Raw genomic sequence first — 12,574 nt, 5'->3', positions numbered from 1 at the left:
TTTGGAGGAAAGGAGCTCTATTTAGCAGTCATATGGTCATGGGAAGTTGGAAAGAAATGTAACTTCAACCAGCAGGGGCAGCAAAATCTCCCAGGGGGAAATGAGGGAGGTTGTTGAGAAAACATAGTTTCAGTTCATGCAAAACCTGATGCAAACTCTCCACTTCCTGGCAACAAGCCAAGCTTTATTCTTTAGCAAAATACCTTGGGATCTTGAGAATACTCAGTAGCTATCTGTCAGAGGCCAGATTTAAATCCAGATCTGTCTGGCTCCCAAACCTTGTTCACTTCTCTGTACGACTCTTCACTTGAATAAATCTGTAATTTGTTCAGGTCAGTATCTGTAAGATTAAAATTTCATTAATTTGTTAAAAAAAAATACCTTGGGATCTTGAATCTTCATCAAATTCTTAATGAAATCTTTAGCCAACAGGGTAGCTCAGTAGAAGAGCCCAGTTCTGTCCTTCGACATCTGTGGTGCGAAGCCATCAAAGGCAGGAAAATGTGTTTAAATCTTGGGACAAAATCGTTGCAAAAGGAAGGCCTGTGGAGGAAGGGCTTCTTTAGAGACTTTCTCAAGTCCAATTCTTGGACATACTGTGTCTCCAGTCACTGAGGACTATTTCCCTTGAACGAGTTTTGCAAATGTTTGGCATCTCAGTTACTATGGCAGATGGAGAAATGGAACCCACCAGAAGGCACTGAATGGGCCATGGACCGTTCAGAGCCTGTAGTGAAGGCTCCTTACAGAGATCTGAAACTGGTGCAGGGGAGGGCAGGTTAAATATTTCCTATCTGATGATTTGTATGAGGTATGGGAAGAAGGGCTTCGGTGCTGGGAGCCGGCATATTGCATATTGAGTGAGGATCTGTAATAGCTCAACTGGAATTCTATCACTGCCGGGAGCCAGCGTGAGGCACTCCGCCCATGACAAAGGTCATGAGGAAGGAGGCTCGGCATACGCAAAGGCGGGATCGAGCCTCAGGAGTCCCCCTGGAAATTCTCGAGCATCTACCCCCAAAACCAGAGTCTGCCTACTTTCTGCTTTGTGCTTTCACCTACACCTCTGACTTTACGGGGGGCTGTCCCCCACTACCTCTCTCTGGAAAAAGAGTTAGCTTACGGCTCCAGTTAATAATTCCTGGGTGTGACAGTGTTTAACCTACAAACTCCTTTGGAAATCCTCTAGCCTGCCTGAATAGGTTTTTCCGGCCACGTGTGATTGTTCAGAGCCTCCCAACTGTGAGAGGCAGGAGATGTTCTAAACTGCCTAAACACAGATTCCTTTGAGTAGTTAAAAGATTGATTAGAAAATGTATTGGTGAAGGGTTTTTCACTTGTTGGGCCAATGTTTGCTGCTAAGTCTCCATACTCCTTACCTACTGTGTCCTTGGCAGTGTATTGATTGATATAATGGGTGTATAGAAATGTAAAATGCCGCTTTGTCCAATGCTTTTTGGAAGGCTGGCGCCTGACTTTGGAATAATCACCTTTAGAGAAAGATAAGTTTCTTAAAATGTTAACAGGCCTCCGGGCCAGAAGATGATGTCAATCACCTGAACTTTTGCATATGATAAGTTTGCAGGAAGAAAGCCTGGCTTGCTGCATGACTCTACCCCTTCCCCCATTATCCTCTATGCATACCTTAAGGTATAAAAACTACTTTGGAAAATAAAGTGCGGGCCTTGTTCACTGAAACTTGGTCTCCCCATGTCACTCTCTCTCCCAAATTCCAGCTGAGTGTCCATCTGGAGCGCGGATGTCCTCTGCGACCATTTATTTGCCTGGGCTTCTAAGACCCACTCGAGAAGGTGTCTAAGGTGGGGCACCTTCTGCTATTCGAGAGGGCGCCTGCGGCCTCCGTGGTCAGAGCTAACCTGGTGTCACGGGTTATATTGATTTTCCGCGTAAACCAAGCCACTCAGCTTCTTTTCTCCACTGAATTTTCCTACTGAGCTATCCTTATTTCAGCCGCTTTTCTCCACTGAATTTCCTCACTGAGCTATCCTTATTCTATTACTCTTTGTATCCTTAATTAAAGTGTAATTAAGCAGTTATTCCCTGACCCTCGCCTAGCCGTCTCTCCTTCGAATACCCTGGATCAGCCGGGGCTGGTCCCCGGCACTTCGGTTTCACCATCTCAGAGCCAGTGGATCTAGAAGGGTTAAGGCTTCTTCTGAAGCGATCTTGACCAGATATAGGAGCCAAGTCAGGCATGATTCCTCTGCTTCCCATTCCTTACTCAAATCCAACAAATATTTTCTACCTAAAGCACTGCCTCATTGTGCTTAATTGTTCATTCATTTATTCAATGTGTATTGAATACCTGCTATGTGTCAGGTGCTGTGGCAGGAGCTTGACAATCATTGGGGACATAGGCTGTGTCCTCAAGAGACTCACGTGGGTTAGAGAGGCAGATAAGAAAACTTGTCATTCACAGACACAGAGAACAAACTTATGGACTCAGTGATTACGGCAAGGGGAAGGAGTGTGTGAGGCGAATGGAGAGAGTAGCATGGAAACACATATACTACCATATATAAAATAGATAGCCAGTGGGAACTTGCTGTATGACTCAGGGAACTCAAATCAGAGCTCTGAGACAACCTGGAGGGGTGGGGTGGGGTAGGAAGTGGGAGGCAGGTTCGAGAGGGGACATATGTATACCTATGGCTGATTTATATTGATGTATGGCAGAAACCAACACAATATTGTAAAGAAATTATTCGTCGATTAAAAATAAATAAATTAAGAAAAAAAGAAAATGTCATTGAAAGATTTCTATGCAACAGGGGAATAAGTGACAAAGCAGGTTGGGAGGTGGTTTCATATACTGTTCACATGCATGAAACTGGCAGCCTCAGTTCAAATCTTAGCTCTGCCACTTTTTGCTGTGTAATTTGGAGCAAGTTAATTCGACCTGTTGCATCAGTCTCCTCATCTGTCAAATGAGGGTAACACCAACCTCATAGATTTGTGTATGAATTTAATTAGTTGACACGTGAAGTATTTAGAACCCAGCACCTAGCATGCAGTACGTGCTCAACCACGGTTAGTAATATTGTGATTTAAGTATTAAGGGAGCACAGAAGAGGAGCAGTAAGTCATCTTGGGAGCAGGTGGCACCCTACGTTTCTTAACAAAATCGAGATATATAGAAATAGCTTCTCTTGCAGGCGATATCTTTCTTGCAGGCGATATCTTTCTTGCAGGCGATATCTTTCTTGCAGATACTCCGAGCTCTTTACCAGACCACAGTATGTTCTTTCCTGAGAATGATCAGGAGCAGCCCTCAGAGAGCTGAAAAGCCAAGGATTGTTTTTGTTTTTTTCAGCTGAACCTCAGACCATTGCTCTCTAGTCTTCAGTTCTCAGCTGAGTCCAGCAGTTTCTGCGCAGAATGAGGAAGAAACAGTGACTATCATTTCCCCACCAAACCAAAGGGAAATGAATGATTCACCCCAGCATCATGGAATCTGAAAGGGGATTTCTCTTTTCATGAAAAAAATTTGGTCAGGAAAATAGGCTAAAAGTATTTCCCAATCTAGGCAGTTCTTGTCAAATAATTTACTCATTTCATATTTCTACACACTTTATTAAATACTTACTGCATGCAGGAAACTGTGGGTTATGGGATAAGAGCTTATATTTATTAATTGCTCCTCTATGTGCCAAGCACTATAGTAAGTACCTTATAAATGAGCTAGGTTTATTTTCATTTACAGGAAGAAACTGAAATCTAAGGAGGTTAACTAATAGCATATCCACATTTATAAAGCAAGACAAGAAAGGGTGGAGAAGCGATTCGAATTTGGGCAGAATGAGCTGAGCACCCAAATGCCTAACTGTTATATTTCTCTGTCTTAACAAGATGTAATCACAGTCCATGAGGAGCTCTCACTTTTGTGAAGGAGACAGAAAAGCGAACAGATAATTAATATACAGTGTAATCTCTGCTCCATAAAGGTGTGAACAGAGCACTGTAAGAACTCAGAAGAAGTAGTGAATTACTCTGCCTGCAAGAATCAGTTTCAGCTGTAATCACAAAGTACTTAAGACTGTACAGAAGTTCCAAAATATGTGCAAACCTGGAATGATGAAAATCTGTCACAGTGAAAAAGAAAGAAAAGCTCAAATTCGAAGATGACTTAAGATTGAAAGCAGACTAGATACTCAGCCTCTAAATGAGCAAGAGTCAAACTTAAATTTTTGTCTATGATGTCAGGTATTGTATGCTTACTACTGTTTTGCTATACCACGCTTGACCTTGCCAACTGTAAGGCCCAGCTCAAATTCTATCTTTTGGAGGATAGTGGTCACGATTTATCTTTATTTATAATTTAGCATCCCCTGTCCCATCCACTCCAGGGGTCTAGGTCAGTGATTGGCTCAAGATAGGAGCTCAAAAATGTTCATGTTGAGTCTTTTAGACATTGATTATTCTACTTGTGGTTAAACCAAAGCTTATTGCTTTTTCTTTTATTTTTCTCCTTTCTCATTTCACACCTCATTTATATTTCTCAGATGTTGCAAAGAAAGAAAACTCTAAAATTCATCCCTTTTAACATTTGGGAAAGAGTGCATCAAAATGAAAGCCTGAGATAAATTCTGGTGGTAACTTTTGGGTTTTCTGTTTGGAGAGGTCTTTTATCCGTTATCATAGATATATCTTCATCAATTATCAGAGATAACTAAAAATTATCTTATACTTGGTAGGAAAAAAACTGGTTCTATATTGTTTAAGACCTGTCCTGACTCCCTACTTGAGTTCTGATTTTGTGAACAGTGGATACCAACTGGAACATATCCTTCTTGCATCCTTGGCATCAGAATTCTGTTTAGGGGCTTCCCTGGTGGTCCAGTGACTAAGACTCTGCTCCCAGTGCAGGGGATCTGGCTTAGATCCCTGGTCAGGGATCCATCATGCCACAACCAAAAAAGAAGAAGAAGAAAAAAAGATTCCACCTGCCCAACTAATGAACCAGCACTCCTCAACAAAGATCTAAGATCCCACTAGCCACAACAAAGACCTGGCATGAATGAATGAATGAAAGAATATTTTAAAAATTAGTTGAACTAGAGAGAGAAGAAAGGGGAAGAAGAAAGTGAAAGGGATTGAAAGTAATGGAAAAGATTCTCTTGGTCTAAGCTCAGAAATAAAGGGGAGGCTAGGAGGTTCTGCAGAATGCTGCTGATCATGTTATATCACCACTTCTGATGCAGCCAAGTACACAGCATCCTCACAAACAGTGAGGAATTGAGGAAGAATATCAATCTTCAGTGAATTTCACTCTGTTGAGTTCAGATCAGTGGGTATCATTATCCACCAGCCTAGGGGTAGCTGTCGCACAGTTGGACACAGCTGAAGCGACTTAGCAGCAGCAGCAGCAGCTACTACCTATCACCCTGAAGCAACAGGTATATTGGTTACTCTACTCAGGGGCCCAGTCATTGCCGAGCTGCTCCCAGTAACACAGACTTTGACTTTGATATATTTTAGACACACTTCAGGACATCCAAAAGGCCTCTATTAATTTAGATTTCTCATCATGCTCATAGCAGTTCTCTGCTACCAAATGTGGCCCTGCACCATCTGTTGTCATAGATTTTTCTGAGTTTTTCATAGTTTTGTAATAATTTATGTCTTCCAGTTAAAGTAAGGTCTCAGTTTATCTCAGTATTTCATAATAAGTTGTCAGCTTATTTTTAAACATTTTCACAGCATTTATTAAGAAGAAAGGGAACTGTTTAACCTGCAATTTCAAAAATCCAAATTAACATACCTTTATTTTTGTTTGAAAATATTTCTTACAGTTCTATAATGCTAGAACTTTTATTTCCAACAGCTCAGATCATGCATCAAATAACAAGCAATTTTGTTTAAAGAGAAGCATTCTTTTTTGTTTTGAATGTTAGTTTTTTAAAACCAGTGATTAAATAGGGACTCATAAAAATGTAATTGAGATTTGAGAGTGAGGGCCCCAGATATTTTTCAATTGAGATGAAATTCATATAATATAAAATTAACTTTATCTTATTTATATTAAATTATTTAATATAAATAACTTTATATTAATTATATTAAAATTATTTTAAAGGGAACAGTTTATTGGCATTTAGTACATTCATACTGTTGTCCAACCATCACCCCAGAATGAAACTGTGTCCACATTAAGAACTTATTTCCCATTCTTTCCTCATTCCAGCTCCTGGAAACCACCAATATGTTTCTTGTCTCTATGGATTTACCTGCTCAGTATATTTCATATAAATAGAACCACACAACATGTAACAGTTTGGGTCTGGCTTCTTTCACTTTGTGTAATGTTTTTTAGGTTCATTCACATTGTACCATGTACCAGTGTGTTTCATTTCTTTTTATGGCTGAATAATATTCCATTGTGCTTATATACCACAATCTGTTTATCCATTTGTCTGTTGATAGACGTCTGGGTTGTTTATACCTTTTGGCTATTGTAAACAGTGGGTCTTCCCTGGTGGCTTAGCAGTAAAGAGTCTGCCTGCAATGCAGGAGCTGCAGAAGATGCCAGTTCAGGCTCTGAGTCGGGAAGGTCCCCTGGAGGAGGACACGGCAAATCACTCCAGTATTTTGACCTGGAGATTCCCACAGACAGAGAAGACAGTCCATAGTGTTGCAAAGAGCTGGACACGACTGAAGTGACTTAGCATCCACCCACATTGTAAATAATAATGCTATGAATATGCATGTACATGTATTTGTTTGAGCATCTGTTTCCAGTTCTTTTGGATATATACCTAGGAGTGAAATTGCTGTATCACCAAGGCAATTCTATGTTTACTTTTTGAGGCACTATCAAACTGCTATTGCAGCTGAACCATTTTATACTCCCACTAGCGGTGTATGAGGGTCCCACCAGCAGTGTGTGAGGGTTCTGATTTCTTGACATCTTTGCCAATGCTTGCTATTTTCTGTTGTTATTTTTGTACATTATAGTCCTCTTCGTGGGTATGAAATGGTATCTCATTGTGGTTTTGATTTGCAATTTGCTTGACTAGCAACGTTACAAATCTTTTCGTGAGCCTGTTGGCTGTTTGTATATCTTCTTTTGAGAAATGTCTTTTTAAATCCTTTACCTTTATTTATTTATTTATTTTGCTGGGTTGTCTTATGTTGTTGAGTTGTGAGAGTTCCTTATATATTCTGAATAGTGTACTCATATCAGATATATGATTTGTGGATATCTTTAATGTCCTTTGATGCAAAAAAGTTTTTAATTTAAGAACTAAAATTTATAAATTTTTTGTCTTTAGCTGCTTTTGATGTCATATCTAAGAATTCATTGCCAAATCCAAGATTGTGAAGATCTATTATGTTTTATCCAAAGAGAGTTTTATGGATTTAGCTCTTCTATGTAGGTTGTTGAACCATCTTTAGTTAATTTTTGTAGGCGGTGTAAGTTAGGGGGTCCAACTTTATTCTTTTGCATGTGGATATCTCACCACAGGGATTTGGTTTTGTGTACACATAACTGTTTGGGAGAATTTTAAATGAGGGATTAATGAGCTTTATGGGGATAGATGGAGACTGAGCAGATCAAAACCACAGTCTGGTTCTCACTGATATAATAGGCCTTCCCTTGCCCTCCTCCCCACTCCCCACCAGTTGCTGATTGAACACCTAAGAAGGAACAAATCTGTTCTGAGAGGATGGTTACATCAGCTTGATAAGATATAAACAGTTAAAAGTAAGATCAATGGGTTATAGAGATGATCAACCTACTGTTTTGAGCATGTATCCCAGAACTTTGGAAATTACTAAACAAAACAATAGCTTCCCCGGTAGCTCAGATGGTAAAAGGGTTTGCCTGCAACGCGGAGGATCTGGGTTCGATCCCTGGGTTGGAAAGATCCCCTGGAGAAGGAAATGGCAACCCACTCCAATACTCTTGCCTGGAAAACTCCGTGGATGGAGGAGCCTGGTAGGCTACAGTCCATGGGATCTCAAAGAGTCGGACATAACTAAGCAACTTCACTTCAAACAAAACAATAAACAATGCATTAAATCCTGGGCATAGAGTGATCAGGCCCTTGGGGAGCTTACTGCCTAGTGGAGGAATATTACATAAATCAACACAGATAGAGTGGACTATAAGGTACGAGGAAGAGAAAGGGAAGGGAAACATGGGATCAAATAATAAGGAACTTCATCTAGTTTGAGGTGAGGGGTTGCAAAGCTCGAAAAGCGTTCTCTAAGGAGGTGTCATTTGAGGTAAGATTTGAATGTTTTAAAGGTAAAGATTTTATTTTATTTTTAATTTTTAAGGAAGGGAGTATGTTCTAAGCAGAGAAAATGCCTGAAGAAATCAAGAAACTGGAAGAAGGCCAGTCTATCTAAGACAGGGAAGTGAGGGAAAGAATGATAAGGAATGAAATTAGAGGGGTGGAGGGGAGCCAGATCATGCCTGGGATGGTAAGCCACATAAGGATTCTGACTTTCATTCCAAGAATGGTGTGAAATTATTTGACTGTTGTTAAAGGAGGAGAAATAGAGTTAGAAATAATTTTGTTCCTTTCTCTCCATTTTTCTGTTTAGTCTTTTTTTAAATTAATAAAACGAGTATTTTGTATTTTATGTGTTTTGCTAATATTTTTCTTTTGTTATTTGTTTTTGACCTTCTTAATATAATTTTTTTCCATTCCCAGAAATTTTAATTTTTATGTGCTTAAATTTGTCACTCTTTTATGATTCTGGGATTTGTTTTCTGCTTAAAAAGAATGTTTTCATCTCAAAATTATCTTTTCTGTCAGCTCACCATGTTTTTTTCCCAGTACCTATATAAGAATAAGGAGCTTGAAACACAATGAAATATAAATTTTCACCTCTAGAAAAGGCAAAGATTGGGCTTCCTTGGTGGCTCAATGGTAAAGATTCCACCTACCAATGCAGAAGACCCAGTTTTGATTTCTGATCCAGGAAGATCCCACATGCCTCAGAGCAACTAAGTCCATGCACCACAGCTACTGAGCCCAGGGACTGCAACTACTGAGCCGTGTACCACAACTGCTGAAGCATGCATTTCTTAGTGCTCATGCTCAGCTACAAGACAAGCCACTGCAATAAGAAGCCCGTGCACTGCAACTGGAGAGTAGCCCCACTCACCGTAACTAGAGAAAAGCTCACACAGAAAGAAAGACCCCGCACAGCCATAAATAAATAATTTTTTTTTAGAAAGGAAAAGGCAAAGATCAAAAAATATGGTAATACATTGCATTAGTGGATGGTGGAAGGGAGTAGACATTCCCATATTTTTAGTGGGTTCATAAATTGAATTGTAGCATTTGGTAGATGGGCTCTAGGGGTGAGGGCAGGGTTTTATGGTGTCCCAATTGGCCTCCTCTTGGCCTGCATCTGATCTTTAGGTACACCCATGGGTAATTTCTTTTTATTCTATTTTACCTTTTCATTGAAGTATAGTTGATCTATAATGTTGTGTTAATTTCTGCTGTACAGCAAAGTGACCCAGTTACACACACACACACACACACACACATATATTCTTTTTAATATTCTTTTCCATTACAGTTTATCCCAGGATATTGGATATAGTTCCCTGTGCTATAGAGTGAGACATTGCTGTTTATCCACCCTATATATTATAATTTGCATCTGCTGCTGCTGCTAAGTCACTTCAGTCGTGTCCGACTCTGTGCGACCCCATCGACGGCAGCCCACCAGGCTTTCCCGTCCCTGGGATTCTCCAGGCAAGAACACTGGAGTGGGTTGCCATTTCCTTCTCCAATGCATGAAAGTGAAAAGTGAAAGTGAAGTCGCTCAGTCATGTCCGACCCTTAGCGACCCCATGGACTGCAGCCTACCAGGCTCCTCTGTCCATGGGATTTTCCAGGCAAGAGTACTGGAGTGGCGTGCCATTGCCTTCTCTGAATTTGTATCTACTAACACCCAACTCTCAGTCCATCCCTCCTCCTCCCTCCCCCTTGGCAACCACAAGTCTGTTCTCTGCGTCTGTGAGTCTTTTTCTGTTTTATAGATTTATTCATTTGTGCTGTAATTTCTTCTTCAATCCATTCACACCAGAGCCATTTCACTCAGAGGGACTGACTGTTGAACAAACACACAAGAAATTCCATTCAGATTCTTCTTTTGTTAATGATTCCACATAATAATTTATTAATGAACTCATAGCTTCTGTTAATTTATTAATAACATTAGAGGTTCTCTCCATTGTTTTGGATACCTACAGGCTGTGGCAAAAAGAAGAAAGGCTCTCCTTCCTGACCTCATTTCCTCCTAATTGGGGTGCAAGGCCCCCTCCATCCAGGCAGGAGCATACCCCACCCTGTGGACCAGCACCTCACATCTCAAGCTCAGCACATGTTGGGGTTTCAGAGCAGATTTGAGCCTCAGTACTGATCCTGCAGAAGAAGAAGATATTAAGAAGAGATGGCAAGAATACACAGAAGAACTGTACAAAAAAGATCTTCATGACCCAGATAATCACAATGGTGTGATCACTGACCTAGAGCCAGACACCCTGGAATGTGAAGTCAAGTGGGCCTTAGAAAGCATCACTACGAACAAAGCTAGTGGAGGTGATGGAATTCCAATTGAGCTATTCCAAATCCTGAAAGATGATGCTGTGAAAGTGCTGCACTCAATATGCCAGCAAATTTGGACTACTCAGCAGTGGCCACAGGACTGGAAAAGGTCAGTTTTCATTCCAATCCCAAAGAAAGGCAATGCCAAAGAATGCTCAAACTACTGCACAATTGCACTCATCTCACACGCTAGTAAAGTAATGCTCAAAATTCTCCAAGCCAGGCTTCGGCAATATGTGAACCGTGAATTTCCTGATGTTCAAGCTGGTTTTAGAAAAGGCAGAGGAACCAGAGATCAAATTGCCAACATCCGCTGGATCATGGAAAAAGCAAGAGAGTTCCAGAAAAACATCTATTTCTGCTTTATTGACTATGCCAAAGCCTTTGACTGTGTGCATCACAATAAACTGTGGAAAATTCTGAAAGAGATGGGAATACCAGACCACCTGATCTGCCTTTTGAGAAATCTGTATGCAGGTCAGGAAGCAATAGTTAGAACTGGACATGGAACAACAGACTGGTTCCAAATAGGAAAAGGAGTACGTCAAGGCTGTATATTGTCACCCTGTTTATTTAACTTATATGAAGAGTACATCATGAGAAACGCTGGACTGGAAGAAACACAAGCTGGAATCAAGATTGCCGGGAGAAATATCAAAAACCTCAGATATGCAGATGACACCACCCTTACAGCAGAAAGTGGAGAGGAACTAAAAAGCCTCTTGATGAAAGGGGAGAGTGAAAAAGTTGGCTTAGAGCTCAGCATTCAGAAAACTAAGATCATGGCATCTGGTCCCATCATTTCATGGGAAATAGATGGGGAAACAGTGGAAACAGTGTCCGACTTTATTTTTCTGGCTCCAAAATCATTGCAGATGGTGACTGCAGCCATGACATTAAAAGACGGCTTACTCCTTGGAAGGAAAGTTATGACCAACCTAGATAGCATATTCAAAAGTGGAGACATTACTTTGCCAACAAAGATTCGTCTAGTCAAGGCTATGGTTTTTCCAGTGGTCATGTATGGATGTGAGAATTGGACTGTGAAGAAGGCTGAGTGCCGAAGAATTGATGCTTTTGAACTGTGGTGTTGGAGAAGACTCTTGAGAGTCCCTTGGACTGCAAGGAGATCCAACCAGTCCATTCTGAAGGAGATCAGCCCTGGGATTTCTTTGGAAGGAATGATGCTGAAGCTGAAACTCCAGTACTTTGGCCACCTCATGGGAAGAGTTGACTCATTGGAAAAGACTCTGATGCTGGGAGGGATTGGGGGCAAGAGGAGAAGGGGACGGCAGAGGATGAGATGGCTGGATGGCATCACTGACTCGATGGACGTGAGTCTGAGTGAACTCTGGGAGTTGGTGATGGACAGGGAGGCCTGGCATGCTGCGATTTGTGGGGTCGCAAAGAGTCGGACACAACTGAGCGACTGATCTGATCTGATCTGAGCTGATCCTGCATAGGCCCTGTGATGGGAGTTATATAGAGCATTCTACAAGATACTTCCATGAATTTTCCTAGAACTAACATCTCACTCCCTTAGTTTGCTTTTTCCAAATCAGAAGGCATTTGTGGCTTGGCATCCCTCCTCAATCTTTTCTGGTTTGTGGGAATGGGGCAGTGAGAAACCATACCATTCTCTGCCAGAAACTTGCTTCTTCCTTGGTTGTCATTTCCTGAATTAATGGCCTGAAGTTAGTTTCCCTCCTTTGTTTCATGGCTGGTTATGAACAATTTTCTGATAATAAAAAAAATGATTAAAAAGTGATTGGGTAAGAGAACATTTGTTAGTTGGCTTCATTCGGCCACCTTTATAGGCAAGTTTGTTCCTCATTTGTAAAATAAAGATGTACCACATACATCAGAGACTAAATAAATACTCTTTTTCCTCATCTCTTTCTTTCCTTTTAGTCTTCTTATATTTCATATATTAGATATGCTTTAGGATAAAGTTAGCTGTTTTATATTATGGCTTC

Source organism: Bubalus bubalis, chromosome 1 (assembly GCF_019923935.1).
Source record: "Bubalus bubalis isolate 160015118507 breed Murrah chromosome 1, NDDB_SH_1, whole genome shotgun sequence".
NCBI classification, from domain to species: domain Eukaryota; kingdom Metazoa; phylum Chordata; class Mammalia; order Artiodactyla; family Bovidae; genus Bubalus; species Bubalus bubalis.
The sequence above is the reverse complement of the archived record's forward strand: the minus strand, read 5'-3'. Positions refer to the sequence as shown.